The 13,067-nt window shown below is 31.4% G+C and overlaps 1 protein-coding gene across 2 annotated transcripts in view; it reads left to right on the top strand.

The window, feature by feature from the left end:
* Positions 1–1,353: 1,353 nt before the first annotated feature.
* The window catches only part of tty (tweety), an 87,258-nt gene continuing 75,544 nt past the window's right edge, over positions 1,354–13,067 (top strand). For both annotated transcript variants that reach the window (XM_088272335.1, XM_088272332.1), the window contains exon 1: positions 1,354–1,397. The gene's annotated coding sequence lies outside the window, so the exon portion shown is untranslated. The remainder of the gene's footprint in view (positions 1,398–13,067) is intronic.

Here is a 13,067-nt window from a genome sequence, read left to right as displayed (position 1 = left end):
AAGTTTTTTTAATTTTCACCTGTAGATGAAAACGTCTGTAAGTTTTCTAAACTAGTCGGGTATAATAAAAATAAAACTGATTAAGTGGTTTAATACAAGTGTTTAATTAAAAAAAATAATGTTCTTGACAACGTTTTTGTACACAACTCCTACCATATACGAAGGTGGCGTGTTGAAATTTGAAAAACGTTTTACTGTTATTTTTTTTACTTGGTATAATGTTTTTTATTAAGTGACACCTTTATAGATACGAGGCGATAACATTAGGTTATTTGAATAAACATATATTCATCTTCCTAATACTGGTGTGTTGAAAATTGAAATGAATCGTAAAGTTTTCAGCTTCTTTAGTAAATAGTTTTCACACCTTGATTCGGTCTTGTTAGCAGCCGGATGATGTTCCTGTCTTTAGTAGAACTTTGCCTTTTAATGCAAACTTCCGGCCCTTAAAACTTTCCGCGTCTAAATTATGTTGACAACAGGTTTGCCCATTAAGCCTACCTTTTCTTTCACTTAGCGTGCTTTGTTAGCTGACGTTCTAAAAATAAAAATCATAACAATATTAATTTTCATTCCTTCAATTGAAAATGATATATATTATTTGTCAATATAAATCTTGATCATTCCGATAGCTGGTCTAGTGGTATCTTTCTATATGATTTTTTATCTACAACTACATATGATGACGTTGTCCAATGTAGACGGGCAATGTACAATACCAATACGCAAAAGTGAAAAACATGCATATACTTAAATGTTTTGAGTTTTTTTTTTTAAATCTTATATTTACTGGGCGCATCTATAATTAATTTAGACGAATTAATAACATACATTGGTAGTGCGTCCATTTAGAAACTCATTTTACATAAATGTTTTAAGACTTCAGAATGATCTACCTTTAAAATTTATATAACTTGATAGTGCAATTGATATTAAGTACTTATTTAGTACGTTGCTTATAGAGACTTATTTCTTGGGTATTCTTTTTACGTTCCTTTCTCTGTCATCTCGAAATATACGATTTGGTTTTTCATTACAACTATCTATCATCCCACTTTCTTTGCAGTTTCAGTGAAGCACAATCCAGGCCATTCTCATTGTCCTGTATAGTTTTCTTTGAATATAAGATATTACTCAGTTTTTCTTAGCAATATGACAATTTATGGAAGTTTTTTTTCCTTTCGCACGCACACTTTTTGGTGATTGTGTATAACAATTTATTAAATATATAATTAAAATCAAAATAATTAGCAGTTTGTACGGACGAAACGCTAGGTTGAATTCTTAAAAACAAATACATTAAAATTTAAATAAGTAGGCATCATAATTTAATGTTCAATCCTTTTGTTACAGATCGCGACACTGACTATGACCATCTTCAGAATTCTCTAACTTAGGTAATGTACTTCCATATTCATATGTTAATCATTCTTAGCCATTTCAACAGATAGTGTATAAGTACGCCGATTGTATTTGAATCCTATGCATGATGCACAAAACCAATCATCGTAATTCTGCTATATAGTGGGATGCCGTTATAAGTTAACCTCTCATATGAAAAAAAATATGCATGTTGTTCAACGATTTATATGCGGTAAATTTGAGCATAAAATAAATTAGGGTTTAAAAAAATAATTGAACAGTATTCCAAGGAGGTCGGAGACGGTCAGGGAGACCTTGAAAAAGTCTAAAAGTGTGCTTATATATTTTTTTACAAGTGTCCTTTGAATTTTGGTGCTTGGAGTATTGAAGTATATTTTGTTTTAATCATGATATTTCAAATTTTATTTTTGGATTGCAATATTTGGTACTTTTATTAGAACACAGAATGGACCGGACCTATTTACTCACAATAAACCTTTTTTTATAAAATTATTTATGTTAAAATTTTACACTGTGTAGGCACTCTTCGGGCTTAAATTGGTCACCAATTTTACAACCGGCAATGTCTTGCTGTATCGAAAAATACGAGTATCACCTATTTTTCAGTAAAATTAATTACAGATCGTAAGCCCTGCTGACCCTTTGTCAGCACGCGCTTTTTTCCATCAAATTGATGTTATCCATTGAATATTGTTATTAGTCGATGGTCCTTTGGATCTTCAATGACCCTTTTAATAACTCTCCTGTTTATTAATCTGTCAAGGGTCCCCGAGTCCCCCAAGCTCCGTTCACTTGACGGTTCTAGACTGACCGGATTTCTCTTTGTGTTTTATTTTTTATTTATTTTATATTTACAAATCCTTTGGTGTCTATACCAGGGCATGAATATAATTTTTAAAACATTTGACCTTTTATTTTATTTCCTAATCTATTTTGACCCGTCATTTGGATGTAGTAGTAGTAATAGAGTTATTAGCAGTCTAAAAGTAGAAGTGCGATTTGTTTGAAATGTTGTTAAAATATTGGTGTCATTTAGCATTTTGATGGAACATGCTTTTATGCTCAGATAATTAGTTGATTTGTGATTGCCTAATAATAAAGACGGAGCTGAGACACCAATCCGTCAATCTATCAAATAATTTTAATGCATTTAAATACGATATATTTATATTAAAGACTGGATTAAAAATACCTGCGTTGACCTATAAATCCCCATCTGATTGATTTTGTAGACATACACCGAACACATAAATTTTGACGATATGTTCTCGTAATAACAAAGATTCATTTTTGTTGTGTGTGCAGTATTTTGTACATACTTATTCCAACAAATAAATAAATACTTATATTTTAATAGACTACTTAATACAAATTCAGTTTAAATAAAATGTTCGATATACCTCGATTACATTTTGGTAAAATATATATATTTTTACGGTCTTATAAAAAAGGGTAACGTTTTGTTTGACTCGTGAATTTGGTTAAAATTACCCTTTTTTATTTCTGATACCCGGATAGCATGATGCCGAAGGGGTTTGACGTTCTTTCGGAAATGATTTGTCACCGCTGTCTTCTCGACAGAGTCGTTCCACAAATCCATGCATGACAGTATTCTCACTTCTGGCGACGCAAATGCGAAACTTTCGCATTGGAGATATTACTTGTCGTTTCACTTTACATCTGAAATCTCAGAACCGTAAATATAGCCATCCCTACGCTATTGGAGCAAGTGGACCGAATTTCTCCCCTTGATTTATGCTTGCCGGGTACAAATAATATATGCAGATATTTGCCTTGCTTTATAACTGATTTTTTTTAAAAAGACTATCGTTCAACTCTTTAGTACCTACTGTCAAAATGTTATAAAATTTTATTTGTGTATGGTCGATTTTAAAAATACTATTAAACCTTTAACGTTAACATTTTCATGTTTGCTATAAATTTTAAACCCTGCGATGTTATTGAAAGATTTATATTCCAAAATTACCCATTCTGTTCATATTTTTCTCCTCGTAGTAACTTGCAAATGAAAGCTCCGACGGATTTTCTCTGGGGCATTAGGATTTTTTTGGGAAAAAAATATACGGGGGAGGTTTAAACGCTTTAACTAAGACCTTTCCCAGTCATGTATTAAAAATGTCAAGTCATCGTTTCCCGTACTATCCGAAACGCCGCACAGAGATTCTAAACACAATTTTAGGTAACCAAAAGTAGAAAAATCACTTTATTAATTTTTTTGTCGTCCAAAAAAATGGAATTATAATATGTCATATAAACAAGAAAATATCAACAAATAATGTGCAAGTACTATATTTTCGATATTTAAAACATAGAAAATAAAAACACTTTTTTAAGCATCGTTTTTGTTTTTTAAAAACATTTTTCTACAATAATCATGTCTAAGTGGACTATACTTACAATAGATTAACACGAAGCAAAAAGATTTAAAAAATACATACCTACCCTTTTCTTAAACGTTAATTGTTTCGCAAAAACACATTGTAAAAATAGCTAATTATTATAAAATGTCAACAATTTCTTTTCCATAACGTAAATTCGTTTTCATAGGAAATCTAAAACAAGGTACATATTAAGTTAAAATTCTTTTGATCTTGGATTCTATAATGGACTTTTATAACTGCGTATGTAGGACATATTCCTTTGTCGTCCAATTCCTTTGAAGAAGATATTAAATTCTCCTCCGCTTTATTTGTTACTTCACAGAGAAAAAATCATCTAAAGGTTCGCCAGAAATTGGAGCACGATTAGATGCTTCATCATTTTTCTGCAAGCTGTTTTGCATTTAATTCCAGGAATTTGAGAAGAAATCCTTCAATTTCTTTCCCGAAACAACACAGTTGTAGTCAAATAATGATTTTACGGTTTTCCTTTTAATAGCGTTTTAGTAAGAATTTACGTTTTTATTTATTAATTGTTATTGAAAACATAAAATTTTCGCGTAGAAGCTGAAAATTGTTTCTAGCATATGTACGGGAAAGTCAAATTGAGAAGAATAATTTATTATATCTTATAAGTCGACTATTTAAGGTAAAATGCTGTGATAAATTACCTTATGACAAAATTAAAGTTGTAGTCTTATTAAAAAAAAATCAAATAAATACTCGAAAATTTAGAAATCGTTAGATAGGGGGATCTATAACTATCTGAAGATTACATATTTCATTAAATAAAGGGCTTTTAAAGTACACACCACACATCAATTTTAAACACCATAATTTTCTAAACGTAAAAATTATCGGATCGTTCAGAGCACAACGTAAAATTTGAAAGATTAATATACCCTCGGAAGCTCGGGTTGCAAACGCTGGGTTCATTGCAGGTATTTACTTTCAAGACGTAATGATTAGATAAAGTAACGATGCAATTCTACTGGCTGGCTGCAATTGGACAATTCCGGCAGTGTCGAAAACTGACTTTTGGTTAGCTGAATTTCGTTCCGGGACCGTGCGCCGGCACTCGTTATAATCTCATCGTTATTCTAGACTCGAGCCGCGCCTCTATGTGTTAATGTAAAATATTAAATCACCGGTGCTTCGGCCTAAACTTTCCGACGGACGGGACGGCACGTGGCTTTGGAATAAGCTCAGTCATTTGGTTCATCTTTTAACCTTATTTCATAATGCTACTAGAGGTCGGCTAAGTCGACGTAATTTTATAATATTTCTATTAGGGCATTATAACAGCGGTTGATGCTTTCACTTTTTGGGCATCTTATAGTATTATACTAGTTCTATGAACTCGAATTTAATTACGGGGATGTTTTGGCACATTTTTTACTCATTCTCTTACGACGTTTATTTAGTTAAAAAAGACAAATGTTTGTGTTTTTATTATCAACACAAAATCTTCAATTTCACACCATTTCTGTAAGCCTAAACGGCTCATTATTAGAAATAGGTATCAAATTGCGGTAGAGTGGGTTCGAACTCAGAAACTTTGATTCGAGAGTCCGCGACACTAACCACGTAACCACAACCCGACACGTGAGACATGCATTATTAAGAGATATAAAAACTTATTTTCATATATTTCCATTAGGCCTTAAACACACTGAAATATTCATATTTATCTCTGTTGCTTTTTATGTTTACATATTTTACTTTAAGTTTGTACATTATAAATTCCCGTAAACCTTTAAGAGAACTTTTGTATGGAGATAAACGTTACGACTGTTCTTATTATTTGCCTGTACCTTAGCTTCCTTACCTTCGTGGTGTATTTATAAAAATAAATTTGTGTCGTAATGTTTTATTGCTGTATCGTATAAAATTGATTTAATTTCAACATTATAAGGGTAATTTTACTGTTATATATTTTATGTTTTTTTGTAGGTACTAGGGTAACTAGTGCGTGCAGCGTATGGGACTCCCCGCTGAGCTGTTCATGAAAATGCTAACGAGATTCCGATTACAAAGAGTTTGTTCTCCTTAAAACATACTCGTATTTTATAGACGAATGAAATTAACTAGCGCATTAGGACCTCTAGTTCAAGGGTAATTTTAGTATTAATTTCTCCTGGTTCATTCGGACATATCGTTTCTCGATTCCTAATCATTCTTAATTCTTGTCATATCCTCGTCAACATCTGCATCAGCTGTTCTTAAAGTGTGCCCCGCAGAGCCCTGGGGCTCCGCTAGGCCTCTGCGAGGGTCCGCCGCGGCACGCAGCGTAAAAAAACTTAATACCTCCCAATAATTGGAATCAATTTATAGTGCAATCAATACGTTGTTATTTACAACATTTTGAGTGTTTGTTTCTAAATACTTGTTCACTTGAAAGAGTTTCTGCTCAATAAAAAGCTTCTTTCAACTTATCAATAGATGTCTCTAGTGAAATTCTAGTGGTTCAAGCACAATGTTTCGAAATTGGATGTATGTAGAACTATATGTATAGAATTTCCAAGAATTTCAGTAGTGTGGTTGTCAAACATGGGTAGAATTGGTGAATGTTACACGTGTATAAAGTGATAACTTAAACCAGCCTATGACGGTCGTAAGCCCCGTAAATGCAGACTTCCATATTCTTCTTCATCTATGTTGATATGTCAAAAAATAACATTGTTATTTTGTGTATGGTAGTGTTGTAAGTTGTTTTGTATACTGTTGCAGAAGTCAGTAGTGTACAATATAACTTTTTTGCATGATTTTCATTAAATGTTAGTAAAGTTAGATAAATTTCTCAAAATTGTTCTTTAAAATTTTCCTAAACGCTACTGTTTGAAATGTATCATGTAGGTGGTTTACTAAAAATGATCTTATAACATTTAATTTTTCTCTACACTTAACAAACACAGATTAAATGTTCTCAATATTATTAATATTTAAAGCATTTACTTCGTGGTTAGTCATTTTTACTTATTTATTTTTTTACAAAAATGATAATAATATTAGTATATATAACCACTCACCGAGATTTTTATGTCTACCGGTTTCGGACGTACCCGTCTCTTCGTCAGGACAATCACTATTACAGCATGCAAACAAACACATGCAGCATGCAAACAAACACATATTACAGCATGCAAACACATTATTGTTTGCATGCTGTAATAGTGATTGTCCTGACGAAGAGACTGGTACGTCTCGAAACCGGTAGACATAAAAATCTCGGTGAGTTGTTATACACTAATATTATTAGTAAGAAATTAAATAAGTACAGATTAAATGCTTTGTTTTAACATTCGAATAGAACACTCTGTATACCTGTAGGCATGTAATATACATACCATACATGGTACGTAAAATATAAAGCCAGGTCTATTTCCTTCCAACCCGAAGAGAATTTATTCCCTGGAAGAATTCAACATATCCGCCTGTCACTCGCAACCCATTATGCGGAAGGACTGGGGCAATATTGAATAAGCCTTTTATTCGGATCCATGTAAAGCCTTGGATTGATCTCGTTTTAGAATTACAAATAAAACCCCTTTTTAATTCTCATTTACTTTTCATTCGCATTTTATAGTTCTACGTGTATTTTTTTTGTTCATTCATTCAAACCCTTATCCGTACTCCAATGGTACATAGGGCACTGCGTCATATAAACACAGTGTTATCTTGATCGTTAACACATGGAGGAAAGGTGATCAGCCCTCCGCTTCAGGTACCAGTCCAGGGTTATATTGAATAAATATTACAGTGAAAAAATCACTAATATTTATTTGACCCCCCCCCCCCTTTGAATTAAATATATTATGATATATTATGGGAATCAAATATATTATGTGTATTTTTTTGTTAGATGTAATAAATCGATAGCGCTCAATGAAACCGCCTAAGCGATTTGTTTGCACAGTTAAAAAATAACAGGTATTTTATTGTATTAATTTAATAAATGCTGAAAATATATGGCATAAGTTGTCATATTTTATGATTTGAACGCTATTTTTAAAAATGATGGGTTGAACTGTGAATGTTACACAGTGTATAAGGTGATACACCGGCCAGTGAGAGGTCTTAAGCCCTGCAAATACTCTCATAAAGACTGTCATTTACATTTAAAAAACATTTTAAAAAAAACACATGTAAAAAGAACTCCTCCGACAAAACACATAAGGTGGCTTGGTGGCTTTCTGCAAAAAACAACATGTTAATCATGTTTATGAATTTGTAAATGAATATATATATATATATATATATATATATATATATATATATATATATATATATATATATATATAACTATAACTGAAAATTGTCGATATTTAATTCATGGCTTTATACATATATATATATATATATATATATATATATATATATATATATATATATATATATATATATATATATATATATATATATATATATATATATATATATATATATATATATATATATATATATATATATATATATATATATATATATATATATATATATATATATATATATATATATATATATATATATATATATATATATATGTATAACGCCATGAATTAAATATCGACAATTTTCAGTTGTGCATGTTTTTGGAATGCCCAGAAAATGTACTATATCCCAAAAGAGGCATATTTTTAACTTAATATTTACCCGCTACAGGGCAGAAAATGTTGTTTTTGAATTTTGAAGAAAATGTATTGTTTAATTATTTTTTCAAATATACTAAATATTTTTCAAATGGAGAAAAAACCTTCAGGTTCTACCTAAAAAGATCTGTTGCACAGTAAAAAGTTCAATAAGTGGCTTGATATTTATTTTTAATACATTGTGTTACATTTTTAAACTTTAAAAACGTTACCTTGAAAAATGAAGTTTTTTTATTTATGACGTTCTTGAAAGGAGTGAGCTATATATGTATTTATCAAATAAATGCTTAAAAAAATAAAACATCTGTATAATTTCTTCACCTATGTTGAGATGCTAGTAAAAAATCGAATATACCGATATACTGTTAAATAATAAGTAGCGTTGCTTCGAATAATCTTTTCTAACACCTTCCCCTAGTAAGCAGTAAGACGGAACGCGATATAATCTCCCTGTATGAATTCGTCTTTATGAATCACCTTAAAAGTTCGCCCCAAAGTATTATCAGCTATTAGCCAGACTCGACCTATATTAGCCGAGCACGATAACGTTCGACTTATCGTTTATTTTATCGCCACTAAGGATAATGAGCTTGTCGAGGAAATGAAATATTTAAATTTTACAACGTTATTTGGTTACCAAACTGTTATTTCTTATTCTGTATTAACTTCTTTACTTTAACTTTATCGCCCCCATTATAGCCGACTCTAACCATAGCCAATTTATTATTTAAGAAAACTTCTTACTCCAATAAAGGATTTTAATATCTGCGATCGTTACTTCGTAAGGCTTTATCATCTTCATGAATAGTTTTATTATTTTATATTTTCATACTAAGTTTTTATTTTATTTGCTTATAATGAGGGTGCTAATCGAGATAGCTTTTCTAAATATATTCTTCTTCAAACCCTCATCCGCACCCGATGGTGCATAGGGCACTGCATCATATAAATGCAGTGTTATCTTGACCGTTAATACAAAAAGGAAAGGTGATCGGCCCTCCGCTTCAGATACCAGTCCAGGGTAGTATTGAATAAATATTAGAGAGAAAAAATCACTTGGTATATTTATTTGACCCCCCTCCCTGGGAATCGAACCCGGGACCTCCGGTGCGGTAGCCAAGCCTGCTGACCATTACACTACGGAGGCGGTAAACATACTCTACTAAATCATCATACAACAATCACAATTTACTCTCAATATGGTAGCTATGTAAACGATGTGCTTGATAGATACAAATTTCATTAACGAAAAATAATTGTAACTCTAATTGTAATTTTTAAGCATTGTTTGCTATTAAAATAATTATCTCCCAATATTTATTTATTTCTATTTACACGTTGGAAAATTGTGGCTAATCCAGTTGTTATAATTACACATTTATAATTAAATGTTTCCCAAAATAGAGACCAAAAATCCGAATCCAGAAACTCACTTCGTTTACATTTAATTTAATACTCGTACTTAATCATAGAACTCACAACGCGAACATGCTTCTAAAACTATTAAATTTCATGTTATTTTTTGACATCTCATCAAAGATGAAGAAGAATATGGAAGTCTGGGTATTTACGAGGCTGACGACCGTCATAGGCTGGTTTGAGTGATCACTTTACACACGTGTAACATTCACCAATTCTACCCATTATTGACAACCACACCACTCAAATTCTTGGAAGTTCTATATACATATATAAACCAATTTTGCAACATTAATCTTAAATCACTATCACTTCACCATAGACATCTATTGGTGAGATGAATAGAAGCTTTTTATTTTTATGAAAAATAACCATACTATTGGAGATAATCTAGATTTGTGAACAAGTATTTGGACACCCCCATAATGTATTAAATTTCAATTTAGCGATAAGCTTATAATATAATTTAGTTTCTCCAAAAAGTTATGTAGACAAAAGTACAAACATTTTACAACTTAATTTATATGTGAGTACATCATGAGGTTTCCATGACAAAGTTTAAATAAAACTAACAGTATAATGCTTACTCGTTTTTAACTTAATGTACGCCTATAGGCTGATGAATTGTGCCACGCAATATTATACGGACATCCTTCGTTGTACACGGTTACAATGCCTCCGATTTCGTTTATCAGCTGTTAAGCTATATCGATAAAAATTATGAAATAATACCATAAGTTGGGTTACTAATAAGTCATAGTATTATCTTACTGTATCGTCATAAAGTATGCAACTAATGAGAAAAAATGTACTACTGTAAACAACGGATTTTTTACGGAATTGCCACATCTAGAAATGTCGCCCGCACGACATTTTAACGAATATCCGCGTTCTGTCTACTTGTTTCAATTCAGGTTACTAAGACATCACTTCTTGTTTAATAATTTATATGGCTTTTTAAAAGCATTTCACTAAAATAATATTTGGTGGGTCATATTTCTGGCTTTTTCAGAACGCATGATACTATATTCGTTTTCCCCATCGTTGTGGAGTATTGGAATAAGTAGGAAGATATTGGAATATTGTTACGAAAGGGGAATTCAAAGTTTATTGGAGCCCCATGAATTTTAGAAACTCCTTAAAAGGAAGGAGAAAAGGGAATGTATTTCGTTTTTTCACCACATTAATCTTGCGTTAACATTCTTGTTAAATTTTATTAAAAATTTCATCGACATTTTTCCATACATTTACAGTATTTTAATGTTTTTTTTGGAAATGTACTAATTCTGTAGGAACGGTAGATGCACCGACTCCTCAATTTTATATAGACTACTCGTTTCACCCTCCGCGGTGTGTTGGCGATACGTTAGCCCCGCGGATAACGAAGGCCGCCTGTATTATATTGGTAATCCGTAATATAACACTTTGGTCCTTTATCCTGTTACATCTTTAGCCCCCTTAACGACACCCATAAAATATAAATCAAGAGAAACTTTTTTTTTATTACGAGATAGAGGTATGGCGGCGGGTACACTGTTCACTGTTCCGTTCACGCCTACATTCATTTATCTCCCGAAGGAGAGGACAGGTAGAAAGGTTTCTTTAATCATGTATTTGACTTTAAGACGAATATAAACCTGTCTTTTATGGCCCGATATCTTAAGTACTGTGTAAGGTTGTATCAAAAAATGAGTTCCATTTATAACTAGATACAAGGTACCTCATGTTTTTTATTTTTTATTTTGATACCTTAGTTTTTAAAAAATCAAGCTTATCCACAATTTTATGTACTCTATTGACAAAATATCGTTGTATTACTGGTAAAAAAAAAAATAAAAAAAATTATACTTAAAATATGGTAACTATTGTTTAAGTATAACAACATAGTTGTATTCTTCTAAATGGCAGTGTAAAAAATGCGCAGTTGAATCATCAAACTTAAACAGTCTATCATTGATATTTTTGTCTAGTAATAGGAAGATATATGTAATGAAGTGAATTTTCCCTAAATTTTGAAATAATTGTGAATAGTAATGATTAAACGTCGTTACGTCGTTTTCATTCTGAACAGTATTTTTTACGTATCTATAAAGGCAAGTTTATTGTTTGAAATAGTAATAATAATAAATGCATTATTATTTATTTTCCTATGCTTAACATTGCTTTAAAACTCTAGGATATTATCCTCATGTTCAAGTAATTATCGGAACAATAAAACCGTTTTTTCCATCAATCCATCTGTTCAAATAGTAAACATTATACACGTCAAGTGTATATAGCTTTCAATGGACTTTTGGTAAAGAGATAGGATCGTCTTGTAGGAGTTCTCGTATCGAGACGCCATGTGTTCGTTCAGTTCAAGGCGTTTGTTGCACTCGCTTTACATCGAGGAGAGATTTTTTATACTCATATGATATAATAAATTCCATATGACGTGTCACTGCATGAACTTACGTGGGAACTTAACTCCTTCAGTATACTTGTAATCTGTAATGTAAAGTCAAGTGGTACGTTCTTATTAAAGTGAAATACTGAAATGCAACAAAATAAAATCCAATTATTTTTTAAGCATATTTTATTTGTTTTTGTTTATGACCAAGTGCTTCCGATCTCAGCTGTCACTTTTTGTATCGTATCGATTTTTCGTTTATCATTAGCTAGAAATTGGAAAGACCAGTCAAAATGGATGACCACAGACACATATAGTCGCTTCCGGTTCATGGAATATTGTAAATGGATATCATTGTTCAACAAGTAATTACTAAAAAGTATAAAAAACCTCTAGTGCACGACTAGATACCCGCTTCACCCACAACGATCAACAACAACAAAAAACTATAAAAAATTACTCTATCGACAACCCACGTCAGGTCATTTGGTTGGGTCTCCGCGAAACAAAAACACAGATGTAAAAAATATATATTAAAAAATATAAGTAATTAAAAACATTAACTTTGATGAAAAAATTGGATTTAAAATATTTTTATAGGATATGTAAATATTTTAACAAGAACACATTACGAGTAAATAGTACACGGATCATAGAAAATAAACAGTAATCTGCTATAGTAAGTAATAAATTGCCTTTAAAATTTCGCTAAACTTAAGGACTACTTATGTTTAAAGGTAAAATTTTACGTTCGCTTAGAAGTTTTACCGCAGGGCAGAGCTCTGGTAATTTAATACGGAATTAATATTTGTGTGACAAAAAGTGAGA

This window comes from Brachycentrus maculatus, unplaced genomic scaffold (genome assembly GCF_059751285.1).
Source record: "Brachycentrus maculatus isolate JH-2025_06_01 unplaced genomic scaffold, ASM5975128v1 h1tg000494l, whole genome shotgun sequence".
Classification (NCBI taxonomy): domain Eukaryota; kingdom Metazoa; phylum Arthropoda; class Insecta; order Trichoptera; family Brachycentridae; genus Brachycentrus; species Brachycentrus maculatus.
This window is presented reverse-complemented; position numbering and strand designations above follow the sequence as displayed.